The sequence below is a fragment of the Sus scrofa genome, chromosome 18 (genome assembly GCF_000003025.6).
Source record: "Sus scrofa isolate TJ Tabasco breed Duroc chromosome 18, Sscrofa11.1, whole genome shotgun sequence".
Lineage (NCBI taxonomy): Eukaryota > Metazoa > Chordata > Mammalia > Artiodactyla > Suidae > Sus > Sus scrofa.
The window spans coordinates 30,973,561-30,997,205 of NC_010460.4; the positions used below are offsets into that span (position 1 = coordinate 30,973,561).

General features: G+C 36.8%; 1 long non-coding RNA gene across 1 annotated transcript in view; it reads left to right on the forward strand.

Annotated features, from left to right (window-relative positions):
* Positions 1-23,645, forward strand: part of LOC106506806 — a 285,072-nt gene that overhangs the window by 196,544 nt on the left and 64,883 nt on the right. The window contains exon 3 of the long non-coding RNA XR_001302370.2: positions 1,472-1,529. This is a non-coding gene — a long non-coding RNA (uncharacterized LOC106506806). The remainder of the gene's footprint in view (positions 1-1,471; positions 1,530-23,645) is intronic.

The window sequence follows — 23,645 nt, forward strand, 5'->3', positions numbered from 1 at the left end:
TGCTTGCATGGTTTCCGAGAAGTTGGGTATAATTCTTATTTTTGTTCCTCTATAGTTAGGGTATTTTTATTCCTCTGGCTTCTTTCAGGATTTCCCTCTTTACCTTTCATTTTCTGTGGTTGAAAATGATATGCATAAGCATGGGTTTTGTTTTTTGTTTGTTTGCTTGTTTTCTGCATTTATTCTCCTTGGTATTCGCTGAACTTCCTGGATCTGCCATGTGGTGTCTGACATTAACTTGGGGAAATTCTTCATCACCACTGTTTCCAATATTTCTTCTTTATCTTTCTCTTTCTTCTCTCCTGTTATTGCTATTATGTGTAATTTATTCCTTTTCTAGTTGTCCTACAGTTCTTAAATAATCTGTCTTTTATTCACTCTTTGTCCTTTTTGCTTTGGTTCTCCAGGTCTCCATCAATATATCCTTAAGCTCAGAGTCTTTCCTCAGCATTGTTCAATCTACTAATGAGCCCATCAATGGCATTCTTTATTTCTGTTACAGTAATTTTTTTTTGATATTCACAGCATGAAGAAGGTCTGGGGCCAGGGATTGAACCCATGCCACAGCAAGGTCCCAAGCCACAGAAATGACAATGCTAGATCCTTAACCTGCTGAGCCACCAGGGAACTCCATCTGTTACAGTAATTTTGAAATCTAGAATTTGTTTTAGATACTTTCTTGAAATACCCATTATTCTTCTTATACTGCCCATCAGCTCTTGCATGCTGTCTACTTGATCCATTAGAGCCCTTGGCTTAGTAACTATAGTTGTTTTAGATCCCTTGTCTGATAATTCCCATATACCTATCATGTCTGGTTCTGATATTTACTCTTTCTCTTCAAACTGTGTTTTTTGCTCTTTGATATGCCTTGTAATTTTTTTCTTGATAGCCAGACATGATGTACCCTGTAAAAAGAACAGCTATAAATAGGCCTTTATAGATGTGGTGTAGTGGGAGGGAGAAGGGTTCTATGGTCCTGTGATTGCGACTCAAGCTTTTAGTGAACTATGCCTCTGGACTCTGTACATCACAAGTTTTTCTCAGTTTTTTTTCTCTCTCCATGGGTGGGATCAGATGGCTAGTATTGGCTGGAGTTTATTGTGTCCCTTCTTTCACATGGAAGACTAAAGCTGGCTTGAATTAGGTACTTCCCTTCCCACAGTCAGTTAGGCTCTAATAATACCGAGAAGGTTAGGCTCCAGTGAATTAGTTTCCCCTGAGGGTAGGGTTTATTAAGAAGGTCAGGGTACTTTGGTGTGTTTCAAAATGGCTCCTTTTCTCCTCCCCTTGCTTGGAAGCAGGAGGCAATTTTTTTCCCCCTATCTACTGTGGAAATGCGGTCAAGCTCCTGGAGGTAAATCTCATAATACTGTGACCCACCCTATAGCCCCAAGACTGGATCCCCTGGGAATTTTACCTCTCAGAGTTGCCACACTGAGCCTTCAGCACTTTGTCAATTACATTTCAGGTGTTCCTACCCTCGAACTGATTCATGTGGTGGTGCCTGCTCGTGAATCTCTGCTCTGGTAAGTCCTTACTCCGTGTATTCTCCTGTTTGTCCCTTTAGTCTTGGGAGTGGCCATTTATCCTGTGTTCATGCCTCTCTTAAGAACTCAAGAAGAATATATGACTCTTGAATCTGTTCAGCTTTTCATTTGTTCTTAGTATGGAATGGTAACTTCCAAGTGCCTTAGATGAAAAAATGGAAATCAATGTTATCTTTAAAACTGATTTTGAAACAAGAAATTTAAAACTATTGATGTTTAAAATATAGTATTACAAGTGCTTAACATTACAACTGATACCATTGTGTAAGAAGATACTATTTTTTAATCTATAAAATAATTGCCTTAAAAATCATATTATTTCTTCATAAAACATCTACATTGAGGCTTTTTTGGCTTCCTACTTGTTGGAACTTACAGCTAAGATTTTACTGTCTTAATCAGGAATGCTTTATATTTGAGTCAGTGATATTTAAAAGCCTTTCAGACATTAATTTCATTTGCCTGACACCAAATTCTTATTCAATTAATAAATTGATTTGACTATTATTGACTATTACATCACCCTTATTACTTGAAATTTCTTTATTTTTAGCCTACTATTTAAAAAATAGTAGATGAAATGTTTCTAACATAAAACAGGATCCTCTTTTTTATTCCCTTTCTTTGTTTTTGACTAAGACCTACCCAGAAGGAGAATATTCTTAGCAAGTAAAGTACGCTTTGCAGCATGCCTGAAATTCCTCGTCATGGCTTTGCCTATGTCCGTTCTTAAGCATTCCTCAAACTATTGCTTCGTGCACCCCATACCACTTACCATGTGGAAAAGAGAAGTAAGATACTGAGAGTAAGTTGCCATACATGACACGTACATAAACCATAGTAGATCATGAACTATGCAGGCAAACTGGTTGAGTCTGAAGCCTGGCTCCATTATTTATGGTCACACTCAGCTGTGTGACCTTGAGTTAATTACTTAACTTCTCTATGCCTCAGTTTCTTATCTCTATGATAAAGATAAAAACAATGCCTAATTTATAAAGTTGTTATGAGGACTAAATGAGTTCAAATAGTACCATAGTACCATATCACCTGGTACACAGTTAGCATGATGTGCTAATTTTTATCTTTACCTTGGTAAAAACTACCAAAATATAACTTACTCTTCTTAAGAGCATACATGAAATATGTGATTATTAGATATACCATATATTAATTTGAAAATTATTTTAGAGACTTGAAACACAGTCTCCTTAAGTATAGAATATAATTTAGTCAGCTAACCATGCAGTTTGGATTGCCCAGAGAAATCTCTATTTATGGTTGTTATTCTGGCACACTTTTTTTCAATTGAGATATAATTGGTATATAGAATTGTGTGAATTTAAAATGTAACCATGTTCATTTGATGCATTGTATATTGCAATATGATAACCACTATAGTGTCTGCAAATACCTCTATCATGTCACATAATTACTATTTTTTTTTTTGGTGAAAACAACTAAGATCTTGTCTCTTAGTAACTTTGAAGTTTATAATACATTATTGTTGACTCTAATCACTATGTTGTGTGTGTCTAGAAATTTACTAGATGCAAGTTTATCCCTTAAACACCTCTCCATTTCCCTCATTGCCCCACCCTCCAGCTGTGGTAGCCATTATTCTAGTCTGTGTTTTAATGAGTTGGACTGTTTTAGATTCCACATATAAGTGATATCATACAATATTTGTCTTTGTCTGAATGATCTCAGCATAATGCCCTCAAGGTCCATTGATCGTGTCACAAATGGCAAGATTGCCTTCTTTCTTGTGGCTATGTAATGTTCCAGTATATAGATAAAGATATAGATGCAGATATAGATATAGGTAACATCTTCTTTATCCATCTATCTGTTGATGGATACCTAAGTGTTCCAGTGTCTTGGCTATTGTGAAAAATAGCCAGTGAATACATAGTGAATATTCTTCAGTAAACATGGATGTGAAGATATCTTTTTGATATCCTGTTTTAATTTCCTTTGGATATATACAAAGAAGTGGAGTTGCTGGATCATATGGTAGTTCTATTTTTAACTTTTTGAGGAGCCTCCATACTGTTGTCTGTAGTAGCTACACCAATTTATATTCCTATCAACAGTGCCCAAGTGTTGCCTCTTTCTCTCATCCTCAAAAACAACTCTTGTCTTCCTGATGATAGTCATTTTAACTGGTGTGAGGTGCTATCTCATTGTGGTTTTGATTTGCATTTCCCTTAATGGCTAGTGATGCTGAGCATCTCTTCATGTACTTATTGGCTATTTGGATGCCGACTTTGGGAAAATGGATGTTTAGTTTCTCCCTGTCCTGGCATAATTTAAATAGCCTCCCTTTTATTCTCAAAAGTAAGTCAGGTTGGATCATAAATGTTAGGAATACTCTTTCTTTTTTTTTTTTTTTTTGTCTTTTTGCCATTTCTTGGGCCACTCCTGCGGCATATGGGGTTCCCAGGCTAGGGGTCCAATCGGAGCTGTAGCTGCCAGCCTATGCCAGAGCCACAGCAACGCGGGATCCGAGCCGCGTCTGCAACCTACACCACAGCTCACGGCAACGCTGGATTGTTAACCCACTGAGCAAGGGCAGGGACCGAACCCGAAACCTCATGGTTCCTAGTCGGATTAGTTAACCACTGCACCACGACGGGAACTCCAGGAATACTCTTTAAATGATAAGACAGAACTATGTCATTTGGAAGGACATGGTTAAGGTTAGAACCTAAACCTATTTTTATAAAATTAATATTACTGGAGTTCCCAGCAGGTTAAGAACCCAACTAGTATCCATGAGGATGTGGGTTCAATCCATGGCCTTGCCCAGTGGGTTAAGGATCCACTGTTACTGCAGGTTGCAGTGTAGGTTGCAGATGCGGCTCGGATGGATCTTGTGTGGCTATGGTCGTGGCTATGGATGGATCTGGTGTGGCTGTGGCTGTGGCTGGCAGCTGCAGCTTGGGTATGACCCCTAGCCTGGGAACTTCCATATACTACAAGTATGGCCCTAAAAATAAAAAATTAAAAATATAAAATTTGTTTTACCTGATAAATTGCATTAAAATATTTCTTTTAGGATTAAAAAACACCCATTGGCATACATTAATACGTTATGGCATACACCTTAAGTCCTACCTTAGTTTACTGAAAAAATAGGAAGTGGTGCCTAAAGGATAAAACTTAGAACAAGACAGAAAATCTCCCTGCCCAAGGAGCTTACCTTTTTTTGTAGAGAACATAGATAAATAACAAGTAAACAAGTAATGCATCAAGAATAATGATACAGAATAGGCATGAATACTTTAACTCTTTTAAAATAAATGAGGTAAGATTGATTCTGATAAATACTCAGAAGTAAATGAAACCATAAGAGAGGGAAAGTATCTTGATGTTATGCAATGAGCAAGACTGTCCAAAAATGGCCTAGCGTTCATTCTGGGTTGCCCAAATGGGGACAAGATAGGGAAAACAGCCCCTTTACCACCCCAGCCCTTCTTCCAATGGAGGGTCTGCCTCTGAGCTAAACTTAACAGAAAAATCATTCTTTTCCATCTGGACCCAGAGTCTCCATGTGCTGTCATCTGAAGTTCATAGACCTTCCCATTTTTATAATATTGGCACCTCAACTCCAGATTCTCCTGTGTCTAGACAGTCTGATGTCATTCATGAAGAAGGTTGCTCCGATGCCAGTCTTATTAAAAAGGAGGGAAATGGGGGAACATGGTTTCTCCTCTGGGATATAGATTCAGGTTGCTTATTCAGCATTGCTCCTTGGTCCTGCGTTCCTCTCTCTTAGTAGTGAATCAGACGTATCCTTGTCTTCTCTGTCAATGACGCTTTTGTATTTTACTTGAAAAGTAAAGAAAAAACGTTGAATAGCTTAAATCCAGGGAATAAGTGATTTTATTTGATTTAAGAGGATCATTCTGATGGCTGTGTAGAAAAGGATTTGGAGAAGAATAAGAACAAATGCAGGGAGATCAGGAGGAAGTTACTGCCATTGTCTAAAAGAGATGTGTGGCTTGGAAGAGGATGATAGTGGCAGAAGTGGGAAGAAATGAAACAATTTGATATGTATTTGGTAAGGCTTGTAGATGAATTTTATGTCAGAGCTGGCAATAGGAGAAGAGTCTAACAAAATTAATGGGTGGTTTTTGTTTGTTGTTTTTTGTTTGTTTGTTCTTTGAGCCAGTGGATGGTGGTTTGGAAGCCTAGTTCAGTCTCAGGGAGATCTCAGTGGTACACAGGTCTGCGTGGGCAATGCTGACCCAGAGTGGCCACTGTTAGTACTCTAGTTCACTGGTCAACAGTAGTAATTATCCCACAAAAACATACATGGAAGGCTTTCTTTGTAGTAGTGACATCAAGGATATTGATTCCTTATAGAGAACTTAAGTATAGATAGTGGGAATACTCAAACATAGCCCCTCAGATCAGGATGATAAGAGCCTACCTGGTCACGAGGATTCACCTTTTCAACTGGGATACTAGGGGATTTCCAAAGAAGGGAGGTGGGTCTTGACCAGGGTTTCTGTTTACTTCAGTATTTCTTTTGTTCTTTTTAAATTTAGCTTGTTTAGTTAAATTTCCATAACACTAAACTTAACTTTTAAATGATGTCTTTGAGCTTTAAATCCTCGGCCATTTGACCTACAACCTTATCTTCACAGGCAATCTGAAGCGACTCGGCTATGGAGAAAGTTGTCTCTGAATGGGAGGGAAATTTGGGTGTGGATTTTTTTGAATGTTGATCTCATTTAAAGAAAACAAATAAAGAGTTGACCTTTGAACAATGCAATGGTTAGAGGCACTGACCCTCCAAACAGTTGAAAATCAAAAATGATTTTGTAGTTGACCCTCTATATCTGTGGCTTGGCATTTGCAGATTCAACCAACCATGGATTGTGTCCTGCTGTAGTATGTATTTATTGGGAAAAATCCACATGTAAGTGGTGGGGCACAGTCCAAACCCTTATTGTTCAATTGTCAAATTATACTCTATAAATTTTCCTAAGTATAATTTAGCATGGCAATTACTTGGATTTAAGATTATATTGTTAAAACTATAGCTACTAGAAAGCAAAATATGTTTACAACTTTAAAATATGATGCAATATTGACAAAACATGTGGAAATACCCAAAGCAGAAAACAGGAAAATAACATGATTAGTGAAACTCTATAATTTTTCCCCAAGTATCTCTTTACAATGTACCAAATTCAGTAGTATTGAATGTGACATTTCATCTGTTATTTTTTTAAGCTTCTTCAGGGATTAAAACACAGCAATTTTTTTCTTCAGGAGTAAAGAACCATTACTGTTTTGCTAGGGCAGCCAAAGTTGCAAAACGAATAACAGAAGGGTGGTTCTTTAAAAGTTGCTGTAACTTGGTAATCATGCATAAGCAATAATGCCATTTCTTTAAACTGCGCTCATTGTTAAGTGATTAAAATTGTCCCCAGAATGTTCCAAAGGATTTCTAGAAGAATTTCTTCCTCAAAGCCTTTAAAAAATGAATAGGCCAATGATTTCTTCATTAAGAAAATTATTTCTAGCATTGCACAGGACCTAGTATATTTAAATTTATTTTCCAATAATTTATACATACTTAGAACCATATTTACAAAAAAATGCGTAACTTATAGCTAGGCAGGAATCCATAAATTATTTATCAGCTGCACTTAAACACATTAAGTTGTGGAGGGGAGATATCAATATTTTTAGTGACTCTTACTTATTTTTGGTGACTCTTACTCTTTCTTTGCTTAAAATCACAAATATATAATTTTAATGTATAAAGTTTAGTGATTATGTAATACATTATTTACATAGAGAGCATATTAATATCAGTAACTTGTTTCAGTCTATCTGTAAAGATAATATTCTAGTCATAATCCTTATTTTTCTATTATTTCTTTAATGTATGTGAAACTTTTACTAACTTCAAAATAGTCAATATCACTCTATTATCTAGAAATGTCATAGAAACATTTACCCTTATCACTGATTTTAGTAGCAAAACACAACTGAATGATCCCATAGACTAATAGAATAATTAGTTCTCAGCTCTGTGCATGAATCTTTTCTAAGCACAAATTTCAGGTCTCTATTCCTATACAGACTTGTGATTCAGTAGGCTTGAGATGGGTCTCTAACATCTATATCTTTAAAGTTTCATAAGTGACTCTGGGTGGCAACTTCACTCCTTAAGGTCCTTTGGACTAATAAAAGAAAGGAAGTTTTTTATTTATTTTTTTTTCTTTTTAGGGCCACACCCATGGCATGTGGAGGTTCCCAGGCTAGGGGTTTAATCTGAGCTATACCTGCTGGCCTACGTCATAGCCACAGCAATGCCATATCTGAGCCATGTCTGTGATGTACACCGCAGCTCACCCCAATGCCAGATCCTCAACCCACTGAGTGAGGCCAGGGATGGAACCCACATCCTCATGGATCCTAGTCAGTTTCGTTAACTGTTGAGCCATGAAAGGAACTCCCGAAGCATCTTTTTTAAGTGGTGTGAGCATTGCTGAACATTCAGAAGTTGTAAGTATGTTCTAGATATTATACTAAGCTTTTATTATTTATGAACTGTAAAGTTCAAAATAAACCTGAGCAGGAGGCATCACTCTCCCAGACTTCAGGCAATATTACAAAGCCACAGTCATCAAGATAGGGTGCTACTGGTATCAAAGCAGACACACAAACCAATGGAACAGAATAGAGAACCCAGAAATAAGCCCAGACACCTATGGTCAATTAATCTTTGACAAAGGAGGCAAGAACATAAAATGGGAAAAAGACAATCTTTTCAGCAAGCATTGCTAGGAAACCTGGACAGCTACATGGAAGTCATTGAAACTAGAACACACCCTCACACCATGCTTGAAAATAAACTCAAAATGGCTGAAAGACTTAAATATAAGGCAAGACACCATCAAACTCCTGGAAGAGAACAGAGGCAAAACATTCTCTGACATCAGCCTTACAAATGTTTTCTTAGGTCAGTCTCCCAAAGCAACAGAAGTAAAAGCAAAAACAAACCATTGGGACCTAATCAAACCAACAAGCTTTTGCACAGCAAAGGAAACCAAAAAGAAACCAAGAAGACAACTCACAAAATGGGAGAAAATAATTTCAAATGATGCAACTGACAAGGGCTTAATCTCTAAAATATATAAGCAACTTATAAACTCAACAGCAAAAAGGCCAACAACAGAATGGAAAAATGGGCAAAAGATATGAATATACATTTCTCCAAGGAAGATATACAGATGGCCAACAAGCACATGAAAAAATGCTCAACATCCCTGATAATTAGAGAAATGCAAATCAAAACTACCATGAGATACCACCTCACACCATTCAGAATGGCCATCATTAATAAGTCCACAAATAACAAATGCTGGAGGGGGTGTGGAGAAAAGGCAACCCTCTTGCACTGTTGGTGGGAATGTGAGCTGGTACAACCACTATGGAGAACAGTATGGAGGTACCTTAGAAATCTATACATAGAACTACCATATGACCCAGCAATCCCACTCTCAGGCACATATTCGGACATAACTTGCCTTAAAGAAGACACATGCACCCACATGTTCATTGCAACACTGTTCACAATAGCCAGGACATGGAAACAACCCAAATGCCCATCGACAGATGATTGGATTAGGAAGACTACTCAGCCATAAAGAAACCCCAAATAATGCCATTTGCAGCAACATGGATGGAACCAGAGATTCTCATACTGAGTGAAGTAAGTCAGAAAGAGAAAGACATATACCATATGATACCACTTATATCTGGAATGTAATATATGGCACAAATGAACCTTTCCATAGAAAAGAAAATCGTGGACTTGGAGAACAGACTTGTGGTTGCTGAGTGAGAGGGGCAGGGAGTGGGATGGATTGGGAGCTTGGGGTTAATAGATGCAAACTATTGCCTTTGGAATGAATCAGCAATGAGATCCTGCTGTGTAGCACTAGGAACTATGTCTAGTTACTTATGACGGAGCATGATAATGTGAGAAAAAAGAATGTATACATGTATGTGTAACTGGGTCACCATGCTGTACAGTGGGAAAAAAATTGTATTGTGGAAATAACAATTAAAAAATTAAAATAACAAAAACAAATGTTAAAAATTAAAAAAATAATAAATCTGAAAAAGATTCTCTTGGACTATGTTCTCAATTCTTCAGAATTTGTCAATAAGAATGCTTGGGTATCAGAGGAGCAAACTAGTGGCCCCAGGCCTGCAGCATGGCTCTTCTGTCTTGTATTGTATATTTTAGCTTGTTTTTAACCAAGTTAATTGTTTTCACATTGTAAGAGTTACATTTTAACCATTCAGCTCCTAGCTTCTCTTGGAGAAGCAGAAGTTCCAGCAGCATTGAGCCTGCTTTCCCACAGAGACTGGACTATACTGTCCTTTCAGATGGAGCTGGGCTCCGCAGGATGCCTTGACCCTTTGCACTGGGCTTTGCAAATTAGGTCTCGGAAAAAAAAAAAAAAAAAATTTTAATTAGGTCTTGGACTTGCCCTTGCTAGATGCCTGACTTTTCCAATTTTCTACAGGCATGAGGTCTGCACACAAGTGCCAGCCATATCTTTTTTCTGCTAGTGAACTCCTCTACCATTTCAGGACTCAGCTCAAGTATTTTCCTCTGAGGAGCCTTATCAGAACTACCAGATTAATTTTTTTTAATTTTATAGAAGTAGATTTGATTTATAATGTGTTAATTTCTTCAGTACAAGAAAGTGACTCAGTTATACATATATATTATTTTTCATATTCCTTTCCATTATGGTTTATTACAGGATATTGAAATAGTTCCCTGTGCTATACAGTAGGACCTTATCACTTATCCATCCTATATATAATAGTTTGCCTCTGTTAATCCCAAACTCCCAGTTCATCTCTCCCTCTCCCTTGGCAGCCACAAGTCTGCTCTCCTTGTTTGGGGGTCTCTTTCTGTTTTGTAAATAAGTTCATTTGTGTTATATTTTAGATCCCACATATAAGTGATATCACATGGTATTGGTCTTTCTCTTTCTGACTTCACTTAATCTCTAGGTCCATCGATATTGCTGCAAGTGGCATATTTCCTTCTCTCATATGGCTGAGTAATATTCCGTTGTATATATATATCACATCTTCTTTTCCCATTCATCTGTCAGTGGGACATTTAGCTTGTTTCTATGTATTGGCCACTGTAAGTAGTGCTGCTTTGAACATAAGGGTACATGTATCTTTTCAAGTTACAGTTTTGTCTGGGTATATCCCCAGGAGTGGAATTCTGGATCACATGGCAACTCTATTTTATAGTTTTTTGAGAAAACTCTATACTGTTTTCCATGCACCAATTTACATTCCCACCAACAGTGTAAGAAAGTTCTCTCTCCTCCACACCCACTCTTCCATTTATTATTTGTAGACTTTTTGATGATGGCCACTCTGACCAGTGTGAGATGGCACCTCATTGTAGTTTTGATTTGCATTTCTATAGTCATTAGCAATGACTAGCATCTGTTCATGTGCCCAATGGCCATCTGTATGTCTTCATTTTTTTTTCTTTTTAGGGCTGCACCCTTGGCATATGGAAGTTCCCAGGCTAGGGGTCAAATCAAAACTACAGCTGCTGGCCTATGCCACAGCCATAGCATAGCAACTTAGGATCCGAGCCACATCTGCAACCTACACCACAACTCACAGCAGTGCTGTATCCCCAACCACTGAGCAAGGCCAGGGATCAAACCTGCATCCTCATGGATACTAGTCAGATTCATTTCTGCTTTGCCACAACGGGAAATCCTGTATGTCTTTTTGGAGAAATGTACCAGACTAATTGGAGTATCCTTTTCTGTGCTCCCAAAGCACTCTATTTCTGAAATGTAATACAGCAGTTTATTGAAAAAATTTGTGTATTTCTTCCACTAAAACCAAAGAAGGGGGTGGGGGTATTGTATGAACTGTAGACAGAAAAAGGTTTGATATCAGTGATATGGAGCTGTTATCTCATAAGGGCAGGGACAGTGTCCTTCATTCAGTCAGGCATGCATTCACAAACATTTATTGAGTTTTCACTATGGGCTATAGTATATCTTTGATATTTTGGTGAATATCACAGTGATGATAATAACAAAGTCTTTGCCCTCAGGGAACTTGTGTGTCATTGCCTATAACTTAACAAGTATTAATTTTTGAATTGAACTCATGAAATCAAAATTATATTTCTGAGGGAGTCTAATGCTTAATTGTTCTGTTTTGTTTTGGTTTCCCTCCTGCAATGAGGACAAAGTGATCAATTTGCCTCAGGCTCCAGGTAGGAAACCATATCAGCTAATCATTTCCTAACTAAAGATTAAAGGTCAAAGCAAAATATTTGTCAGCAGAAGGAATATGAAACTGTCATAATCAAAGAATCAGTGCCTTAGGAAAAAGGATTGGTACAGCAGAGACTTAAAAAATGATGAATGAGTATATAGGTACACCGTACTTAAATGAATTACCTCAATATCCCTCAGCAGCAGCAACAAGAAATGAACACAAGAAGAAAGCAAGAAAGACTATCAGTTAAAGGCAGGATGAAACTGAGTCAAAGAATGATGAAAGTTTTCTCAGGCTCTCCAGGAAATACATGTTCTTCTCAGTTAAGATCACTGTGAAAGTCAATAGTATTGTTAACTCGGGAAGAGAGAAATTGCAACATGGAGCTTATTTTTTTTTGTTGTTTGCAAAGAGATGAGAAGGGAAAAAAAAAAAATAAGATAAGCAGATATTCACCTGGAGTGGTAAATGTTTAAATAGAGCTAATTTTCATTTTTTAGGCCTTTTCATCCATGTGATATCAAGTGCAACATCTTCCCAGGAAAAATTAATCATTTGGAGGTGGTTTTGGTTTTTGTTTTTTGTTTTTTTTATAACCTTTCCCAATTTACCAACATGAAACCTGTGGGAATCACCTGAGGGTGGCCTTTATACTCAAAAATTGTTAGTTTCAGAGATTTTCATGCCTGGATTCTGACAGACTAGATGTACATAATTTGGAGTACTTCATTGTTAGATGAAACATTTTATATATATATATAACTATATTATATATAGTTATATATATACATATATTTATTATTGCATATGTTTCATCAGTTCATTTTACAAAGAGATACTCCAGTTATATCTGTTATTTTAAAACTCTATAAACTAAAAAAGCAAGCCAAATGTTTGAACCTTAGGTTTTAACATGTTTTCTTAAAAAAAAATTGCATACTCCATAGAAGTGTAGAAAACAGAAGAAAACATGAAAAATTAAATATTTATTAATTATATTCTAGCCTTTCATAAGACCTGTTTCTATTTTGGTTTATCACAAATTTTAAGTTTTCCCTTGCCAGGATATAACCTCCTATATCAACAACTTAAGATTCATAAAATTGTGTTTTTTAAATTAAGATGATTTACTTAACCAATTCCCTACTCTTGAGAATTAGGCTGGTATAAATTCCTCACAAATATAACTAACCTGTGCTGTGTATCTTTTCATCTATAATCTTCATGTGCCCCTCTGGAATATTTTGGGAGGATAGTTTCAAAGGACTATGTGTATTTGGGGCTTGATCCAACTTCCTCAATCGTCCTTTAGAAAAAAATTGTATCAGCTTATGTTCCACACTGAAGGAGAGGACTTACATCTACAAAGTGAAACCATCACTAAGAAAGGTCATTCTTTTTCTTGGCATCAGGTATATAACCTTTTTGTATACCAAAATAATAAAATAATAATTTTCACGGCTTACTTTTATATTTTAGTTATTACTGATTTTGCTTCATTACTAAACACTTGTCTTCTTTTTGCATTTCCTATTTATACTCTTTATCCATTTTCCATTGTAGTGGTTTTTAAGCTTTTTTTTTTTTTTTTTGTCTTTTTTTTTGCCGTTTCTTAGGCCACTCCTGCGGCACATGGAGATTCCCAGGCTAGGGGAAGAATCAGAGCTGTAGCCACCGGTCTACACCAGAGCCACATCCACTCGGAATCTGAGCCGCATCTGCGACCTACACCACAGCTCACAGCAAGGACAGGGATCGAACCCGCAACCTCATGGTTCCTAGTCGGATTCGTTAACCACTGAGCCACAACGAGAACTCCTTAAACTTTGATTATTGATCTAACTAAACATTTTTACTCTGAGTTTATCTTGGAAAATTGTATTTTTCTATGAAAACAATAATTTCACTGAGGTTTTCAAACTTTTATGCATGATGTTCACTTTGTTAATTTAAAAAATGTCTTCCAAGTCTGTGGTTTTATTTTCCATCTCATTTCTGATTTACTGTCTGTGCCTATTTAGTATATTTAGTATAGAATGCTTTTTGTTTCAAGAGGCAGAAAACCCAATTCAAATTGGCTTAAGAAAAAGTGGAAATTCATTGATTTTCATTGCTAAAAATTCAGTTAGATCTCACTCAGGCATTACAAAATACTGGGGCTCCAAATACATTACGAAAAAATAAGGTTTTTTGTCTTTTCATATCCGCTGCCTCTGTTTTGACTAGACTTATGTTACAACATGGCAGCCAGTATTTCCCAAGAACAGATATTTCCAGCTTCAAATAAAGTGGTACAATAGCAAGGGTTTTTGCTCCAGCAAATACCTTGAGTGATTCTCAGAACTGTCATTGGCCATGTGACTATACAATATCCAAGTTCCTCTAGGCAATGCTGACTGGCTTAGATAAGTTACCTACTCCCTCTTTAGGGTTGGTAGCAGCTGTTGTACTGCTGGTGGGGGACGGTATCTCATTAAGTGAAAATCAGGGAGGTGTTGAGAAGATAAATTACAAATAGTCTATATAATACTATTTCTCTGAGTTTTATTCTTGATAACCTATGTTGATGTTTTGTCTATATTACTGGGTTTTCAAAGAGTAAATCCCTGGGTTTACTTGAAAAACTTAGTGCTTTCTAAAACATGAATTTCTACCTTTAAATAATATTTTTCACCTTCTTTCTTTAGTTTTCATTTGTTAGTGTCTAGCTCCTTGACTTGAATGCTATAAATTTCTTACTTATGTATTCATTTTTAAATTAAAGTAAAACTGGTTAGGCAAAAGCATGAAAACTGATTAAGAGGAGGTTTACAGAATGAAATCACTCCTACATAAATCTGAGCATCTTATTTACTCCAACTGAGCTTCTCCGTGCCGAACAATTTTCATTTGTCATGTGGGACATTACTACCAATGGAGAGAGGTTCCTTCATATTCAAGCAGAAGAATATTATTTCCCTGTAAAAGATGTATAGGAAAGTGATATCCTAAGGGAGTCATTTCGGAAATACTCTAAAGGTATTATTATTTATAATCACAAATTGAGGGTCTTTTGGCACAGCATGAGATAGGTTAAAGAGTGAGACTGATGGGTGTAATAAACATATATAAAATTTCCTTATTGAAATGAGGACAAATTACAGTGAATCTAATGCAAATTATTTATGTAGACGTACATTACTCTACTTAATATCCAATTTATAAACTAGAGTTCCATACCATTATATCTACCCCTGTGTTTAACTTATATGTGTTAACCACTCCCTTGCTACTCCTTAGAAAATAATAAATTGTTAATATTAAGAGTATCCACCCTTGGTTAGGGTGAGACACCATGGAGTGAAACAGTTTATAATTCTTTTACTAAGGCATTTTATTTAACATCAGTGATGTTCTTTGTGGCCAAGGCAACCTATTTTTTTTTTCATGGAAATAATAACACGAAGGGTCTTTTAGGCATATACTTTATGAACAACCTTGATGTAATTCTCACTATTTGTGAGCATTATCTTTAAATTAGGCTTCCAAACATCACAAGACTCTCCTGTATTTTTGTGCCCCACAAGCCTTCAAACCACATGTCAGTCTTCTGAATAACGTGAAGGTAACCTTAGAACAGTGTTTGTTAGATATTACAGTCAAGAAGTAAGCGACTTGGGGCACAGCTGGCACTGCCTGGGAGTAAATGAGGAAGACCCAAGATGAAAACTCTTTCATTTCCCAATGCAGCCTGACTAAAACACAACCAAGGTTAATTTACAAAACAGCAGGATAGTTGACCCTGATGTTTCTTCTGCACATCAATCTTGTGTCTAAATGTCAGGCTGTGGAAGACCTCACCTCATCCACCTTATGAAACACCCTAAGTAAAACAAACACATGGTTACCAAAGGGGAAAATTGGGGCAAGGGATGGATTGGGGTTTGAGATTGACGTAGGCACACTGCGATATATGGAATGATTGGCTAACAGGGACATGCTGTATAGCGCGGGGAACTCTACCTGATATTCTGTGATAATCCTTATGGGGAAAAAATCACAAAGAGTGGATGTGTGTACATGTATAATTGAATCTCTTTGTACAGCAGAAATGATCACAACACTGTAATTCAAGTATACTTTATTAAAACTTTTAAAAGTAAATAAAACAATCATGGGTTGCAATTTATAAGTTATATTCAGATACAACTTTCTACAGGGTATAATGTTCATGAACACAACTTGTAAAGCCCAATTGCTTTCCTGTGTTCAAGTGCTGCTTCTGCCCTAAGTAGGTCTGGGACCTCCAGTGGTTGCTTCATCTCTTTCTGCCTTAGTTTCTGCATTTGTACAATTGTACTAATAAGAGAACTTTCTTCATGAGCTCCTTAAGACGACCGAATGTGTTAGTATATCTAAGGGCTTTATAACAGTGTCTACCATAGAGAAAGCGCTGCTGTTTTGCATTTTTTTTTTTTAAGTAAGGCGGCCCCATATGTATCCTCTACATTTGCCTAATGTTCAGGGCCATTCTGCAATTATTGTATATAACGCTTAGATACTTAAAGCAATGGGCCTGGGAACTTGAAAGGGCTTTCACACACTGAATCAAACAGCAAACAGGTGTTAGGGTTTCTGTGACTTGGGCTGTTCCTCAGGCCATGGAGGAATGCGGTTAAGATGAGAGCATGAGGAATGTGGTACCCAATTCCCCAAGTAGCTCAGATCTGCTCAGTCTTTTCCAGCCAGAGAAAGTGACCCGCAAGAAACAACAGGCAAGAGCAATGAGAATGCAGTAACTCCTGAGGTACTTCCTGTTCCAAGTCAGAAGGCTAGACTTGCTCCGCAGGACTCTCAGAACAATTACTGTCAAGTACTGTCCTCTCCTGATTTCTCAGACCTCAGATCCCAGAACTCTGCTGCGTTACCCTCTCAGCACCAGTCCCTGACCCTGCTCTCTGGCTTCAGGGTAGCAGAACCAATCAGCCTAACCTTACTGTTTTCTTGCCCATAATGTTTGACAGCGTTTTGACTGTGTAACCCTCGTAAGGCATGCAGCATAATCACAGACATGAAATTCTTCAGGCAAAGCCCTGAGAGCAGGGAAGCTGTTAGTCTTCCAAAAACATACAGAGAGAATGCATCAGAGACTTCACCTGCTCTCTCTGGATATTATCTCTCTGCCAAAAGCAATTGGCTCTAAAGAGCTTTTTTTAAATCATAGTTCAGGCTTAGCTTTCAGATTAGAAGCAGAGCAGGGGCCAATGGGTTAAGATCTTAGCACAGTGCCAGACAGGTGACAAGTCTTCTATAAATGCTAGTTGTAGTTTGATAATGATGATGATGACAACTACTGAAGAGATAGAGTAGCCATTTACAAGGACACACACACACACAAATAGAAATTTCAAGATTATCGGAGAAATCAAATCTCAAGAATAGCATTAAAAAAACTTAGTACTTAAAGTGAATGGAACTAGTATAGCAAAGTTGCATAAATTTTTTTGGATGAAAAGTAAAGATATTCACTGTTGCAGCCTTTCCTTAGACTCTCAGATGCATCTGCACCTTCAGCCTCAATAATCTCCTTGCTCCTTGACTTGTGGGATTCTTCCAGATGGCAGCCAACTTCTGGTTCCAGACTCAACTTGGCTTGTAATCTTGGCTCACACTTCTTGTCTTATTCCATTTGGACTTGTTAACAAGGATCCAGATTGTCTAACTTCATGAATAGCTTATAAAGCACAAGACATCCTAACTGTAGAAATTGCCTTTAGTATTGCCTCTCCCAGCCCTAAGTGGGGTCCTTAGACTTCCCACCATAAAAGATCTGACAAAGATGGACCTCAGCCATCTCAGAACTGCAAGTGTGGACAAACAACCAAGGATTACCAATATCTGGACAATGTACAAGGTTGAGAAATCCAATTTTTTTTCCTGAGAGACTATGCTTCAGGAACAAGGGACTCAGTTTTCCTCAATCCCCAGTGAAGAATTGGATATTTGTATTAAAGCCTTATTGTGCAGTATGAACACTTGTTTGTTTTGAGTTCCATCATCCTAAACCAGTTTTTTACTTTTAGAGTCCAAAAGAGTAGATTATATCTTATCAAAATATAGATGTATAAAGTGGGGGAAACAATAAAGCAGGATCTCTTACTGCTACCAGGCAAGAATTTTCAGTCTATGAAATGTTACACATTAAATATGAAGTCATTCAAGAATCTTTTCACTCTCTTGGTGTGGTCTACCTTGTTGACTTTTAGAAAAGTGAGACCAAGATCATCTAAAAAGTGAGATTATGACTTCTGAGTATTTTTACTAGAATGACCATGCCCACCCCAAGTGTTTTCTCATAATATAAATTATTTCCTTCAAAGTCATTATAGTAATGTGTAATCATTTTTTTCTTACTGTATCCATTGTACCTTGTGCTTTGTAAAGTTGATTGGAGCAGAAAATGTTTTTTTTTTATTCAGTGCTAAATTTTCAGCTTCAAATACAGAGCTGAGTACATAATAAGTGCTACATTAACATTAGTTCAATAAATCAACTTGACCCAATTTCTTCTTGTTGCATTTGTAGAGGAGGAGATGAAATTTAGTGGAATTATTTGATGTATTTAGAGATCTTTTCTTCGGTGGCAAAATCCAGAATTGAGCACTAGACTTCTAGTTCTTAGGAGGTACTGTTTTCTCTTCTACAACAAGTTTCTGCTTTTAATAAGGTATTTTTTAATGTGGTTCTCATCCCTGAATGCACACTGGAACTGCCAGGGACCTTTATAAAATCCTGGTGCTCAGGCTACAGTCCTCAATTACTCAGAATCAGTATTTTTAATGTTATCTAGAAAATTCCAGAGTGCATTAATATTGAGAAACTCTGTGTGTGTGTGTGTGTGTGTGTGATTTCATGACCATTCTATCTGTGTGTGCAGATGTAAAAGGCTAGAACCAGAATTTAAATTTCATTCAGGAGCCAGTGAAAAAGCAAAGGCATGGTTTTATATATATATATATTTTTTAGTTGAAGCACAGTCAATGTATAATGTAAGTTACATGTGTACAATATATAGTGATTCACCATTTTTAAAGGTTGTACTCCATTTATAGCTATTATAAAACATTTACTATATTTCTATGTTGTATAATATATTCTTGTGGTTTATTTTATCCCTAATAGTTTGTACCTCTTTTGAGAAGGCTGACCTGGTAGCTATGGAGGATAGTTTGGGGTACAGGTTAAATGACAGCAAAGTGAACTATTACTGATGCAGTAAGAACAACATGAACTCAGGTGGTAGTGGCCACAGTATAATGGAGGAAATAGGGCAAGTATACAAGACACATTGTGGAAATCACTCTATGAGATTTGGTGACTGACTGAATGTGAATGCTAGAGGGGAGAGAAATTTCAGAGAGCCTTGACAATTGTGCCTAGCCTGATTCCAGAAGTAATTTGTTACCCACATGTGGTAAATTAATACTTTGAGTGACAGTGTACCAATTTGCAAATTACTTCTTTCAGGGCATTAATGACTGAAGAGCACAATCACCATGGCATTATTTTTATTGGCATTAGCATTAATAAATATTTCATGAGCAACCAAAAATTACAGTGCCTATACTTTGAAGAATAGGTATTCCTCCAAAATATGAAATAAAAACCTCAGGCTATCACCAGTGCCAAAAATTCTGTCAATATTTATAAACAAAATAACAATTCATTTGAGTAGAAGATTAATTGAGAAGAGTTGCAATTATGCTTAATGTTAAGTAGTTTTGTTTATATCATTATAAATTGAAGGGCTTGAAGCATTGAGCAGCATGTATTCCGGCAACAATTTAACTGTAACATTGAGAGAGTTTCATAAACTCTAGATTTCAGTCACCTTACATATAAACTAAAGAAAATAATATTTTGTCTACCTGAGAACAACAGTTTGTACCAAACATTTTCCCCTTTTTATAGGTCTTCAAGGCAAACAAATATATGAATGGAAAGTGATATAATCTGGGAAAAAAAACACTGGACAAAGAGTTCAATGTTTTGTGATCCAGTTTCTTTATTTCAAAAGGACAAAAATTAGACTAGTGATCTTTAGTTTTCTTTTGCATTCTGAAGTTCAAAATTCAATATAGAATTGATACTTTCAGGAGGATGAGCATAACAAGCTATCAGGGAAAAGTGGCACACTGAACTTTTAGAAACACGAGAAGACTGTGGCCCGGATCTAAGAGGCAAAGATGAATCAGAATTGTTCCTGAGCCTTTCTTCATCCACTGATTGTGTGAAAGTGCCTGAGACAGATGATGACAATGCCTGGCCTTTCTAAAATATTAAAACAAAATTTTTTTGATAGAAGTGATTTTGTTGCCATTTTCAAATGTAGGGAGACAGGCTTTTGTTTTATAGGAAAATTGAAGAGAATTTGCAAGAGAAGTCTTCTGCTCTATACAAATGCCAGGGATGCAATAAAGAAGACACTTTATTTTGTGGCATTTTTGCAGATTCCTTTTCACCATGCCTGTGTAGGCATGTAAGTAAAATAAATTAATGATTTAGTAGGATTGAGTTGATGAAGAGCAGCAATAAAGACTACCAGGTAGAGGAATAATTCAGTCTTTTATTTTAAGCCACTCAAAAGCTATAACACCAGAGGGAAATAGTCACACCATCAGCCAACCCATAGAAAATGCTTTCACACCATTGGGAAAGGCTCTGCCAAATTTCTCAAGAAATTATGAAGTGAACCAGACAAAATAAGACAAACTATCAAACATTAACAAGACAGGTGTGAGTGGTGGGTAAGCACCATTTTCCTGACGCATGTCTTTTAGATAAGCAGGCCAGAGGATTACATAAAATTCAAATGAAAATGATAAAATCTAGCATCAAGATAACTGCCTCAATAAGGTTATTTTGAGGGGGAAGAAAATTAAAAATAGAATTCTTAAGAACATGGTACTGAGTTCTGATAAAAATGGCCAAGTTACTTAACAGGAAGAGTATTCAGTTTAGGGGAAAGAAATAATTCAACAAATATTTGTTGACCTCCTACTAGTGTCAGACTGTGCTCAGGCCAGTCAGATGCCTTGGTGGGGCTTACCTTCTGGAGAAAGAAAAATAGACAATAAACATAGTAAATTAGATTGTATGTTAGAAGGGGATATGCAACAATCAATAGAACAAATAAAGTATGGGTCTGAAGTTGTGGGTTTACTCAAGATGTAGACAGAAAAGTCGTGGGGGGTGCATTGAAATGTAAGCAAAGACTTAAAATCTGAAAGCATTAGCTAAGTGACAAGGGGTGGGGGGTGAGGATGTGCTCCAGGGAGAAGGGACAACTAAAGCCACAGTGCTGAAATGTGAGTATGTGTGGCCTTTTGAAGGACAGCAAGGAATCTAGTGACTGGAAAAGCAAAAATTGGTGCTGAGTTATAGGCTACCAGTGAGGTCAGAGAGCAAATGGGTGTGCGTAGACCCTGTAATCGAGTTGAGCCTGGGGGATGTCTTGGAAAAAATTTTGGCTTTCACTTGGGGTTTTAGATAGCAGAATGCCATTATTGGCTCACAGGAGTTAGAACTTCTGTGTTGAGAATAGCCTGAGAGTAGGACAAGGTAACCTATTAGGAGGCTATGGCAGTGTAAAAAAAAGTGCAGCATCACTTTCATGAAGATGGGGTCTAAACTGCTTACCTGGGAAGGGAGAGAATTGTTTGGTATGCCATCTATTCCTGCATCCCCCAGTTGACTCATCTCCAAGTGCATATAAAACAGTGTGACTTTGGGAAGGGAGGGAAGGAATTGACCAAACCCAGAGATTTTACTCCTCTCTTGAAACATCTTCTTCAGAAAGTTCATCTATTTTCTTTTCTTTTCTTTTTCTTTTTTTTTTTCTTTCGTCTTTTTGCCTTTTCTAGGGCCGCACCTGTGGCACATGGAGGTTCCCAGGCTAGAGGTCTAATCAGAGCTGTAACTCCCGGCCTACACCACAGCCATAGCAATGCAGGATCCAAGCTGCATCTGCAACCTGCACCACAGCTCATGGCAATGCTGGATCCTTAACCCACTGAGTAAGGCCAGGGATCAAACCTGCAACCTCATGGTTCCTAGTCAGATTTGTTAACCACTGCACCACGATGGGAACTCCCAGTTCATCTATTTTCTTAATTCAAGTACTTTATTTTTCCTCTGAATCCAGTGGCATTTTGCTGGTTCATTCCTCTAAAGTGAGCTCTAATTCCTTGCCTCCAACCCTGCTAGTTTCCACTTGGTCATGTATCTGCTTCCCCAAATCACTGTTTCCAAAACTTATCTTGTCGCCACCCAGCTAATTGTCTTCACCATGAATCCACAGTCTGTCAGTCATTCTAGGTTAAAATCAGATCCCTCTCTGATTCATAGTTCTTGATCCCATATATCTAGGCAATCTTTGAGAGGTGTTATATTCCTTCAGAATATCTCTTGTATAAGTTTTTGCTTCTCTTTCTTCCACCTATAGCCTAAAATATCTCATCCCTTTATTATTGTAATAGTTCCCCAGGGGTTACCCCGTCCATCCTACTAGATCATAGCCAAGACTCATAAACACTATTTTCATTGACATGCAAAACATCTCAAAGGTCTACAGTGTATACACTACCATCTAAAGAAGAATCGTGAAGTATACAGATATTATTAGAGAAAAGGAAAAATCAGGAGTTTTGATTGTATGGAAACTAATATTATGGTATAATCAAAAAGACATTGTGAAAGAGAAACCAAACTCAAAAAGCCAAAGTTTTTAAAAACGAGGTTCCATGTTGCCATGGTCAAGTTGGAAAAATTGTTTTCAGTGATGACATTCATTGTCAATGGGATACTGGTGGGGCTTCAAATGGAAACAACCTCCCTGTAAAGCAATCTGGTGATATCTATTGTGAGCTTTTTAAAAGTCCCATTGACTGTATAATTAAAGTTCTATTAATTTTCTTAAGGGAAACTTTAGGAAAAAATGTTTATAAATATATTTTCAAAATTAAAAGAATATCTTTTAATTAAAAGAAAATTAAAGAATTAAAGAATATCAAAATTAAATTGATATCAAAATTAAAGAATATCTTTTATACATATCCATCTTCTGCATCTTTACTGCTTCTTTTTCAGAGAGGCTTTTATCAGGACTCCCAAGATGTTCTTCTAGACTCTAGTCTTGTTTCTTTCCAGTGAATCCTCCATGCTGCCACTAGGACGAGCTTTCTAAAACATTCTCAATGTTACTTTCTGCAGTGATGGGAAAGTCCTGTATGATAGCAACTAGACACATTTGACTATTGGGCAGGTAAAAAATGTAACTAGTGCAACAAAGGAAATGAATTTTTAATTATATTTAATGTTAATTAAGCCTATGAGGTAAACATATCATCCCCCATTTTATAGATGAATAAATTGAGACTTAAAGTTACCATTATTGTATAACTGATAGGATGATAGCAGGAACTGTATGCAGGAGCAGTGGATGAGCTATGCATTAAGTAGCATGGATGGATCCTAAAAACTTGATCTGAGTGGAAAAGCACAAATAATAATTTATCAAAATTAAAAGGCATATGCAAAAAAACTCAATAACATTTAAAAATATATGCATACACACTGCATATATGTATTCATGTTAATATTTATACATATATCAAGGTGATTGAGGCAGAGGGAAGTAGAGGATATAGATAAAAGAAACTGAGTGAATGAATAAATGAAAAATAAATCTAGAGAAAGCTCTTGTTTGAACTAATTATAATATCCTAGAGCCTGGACACA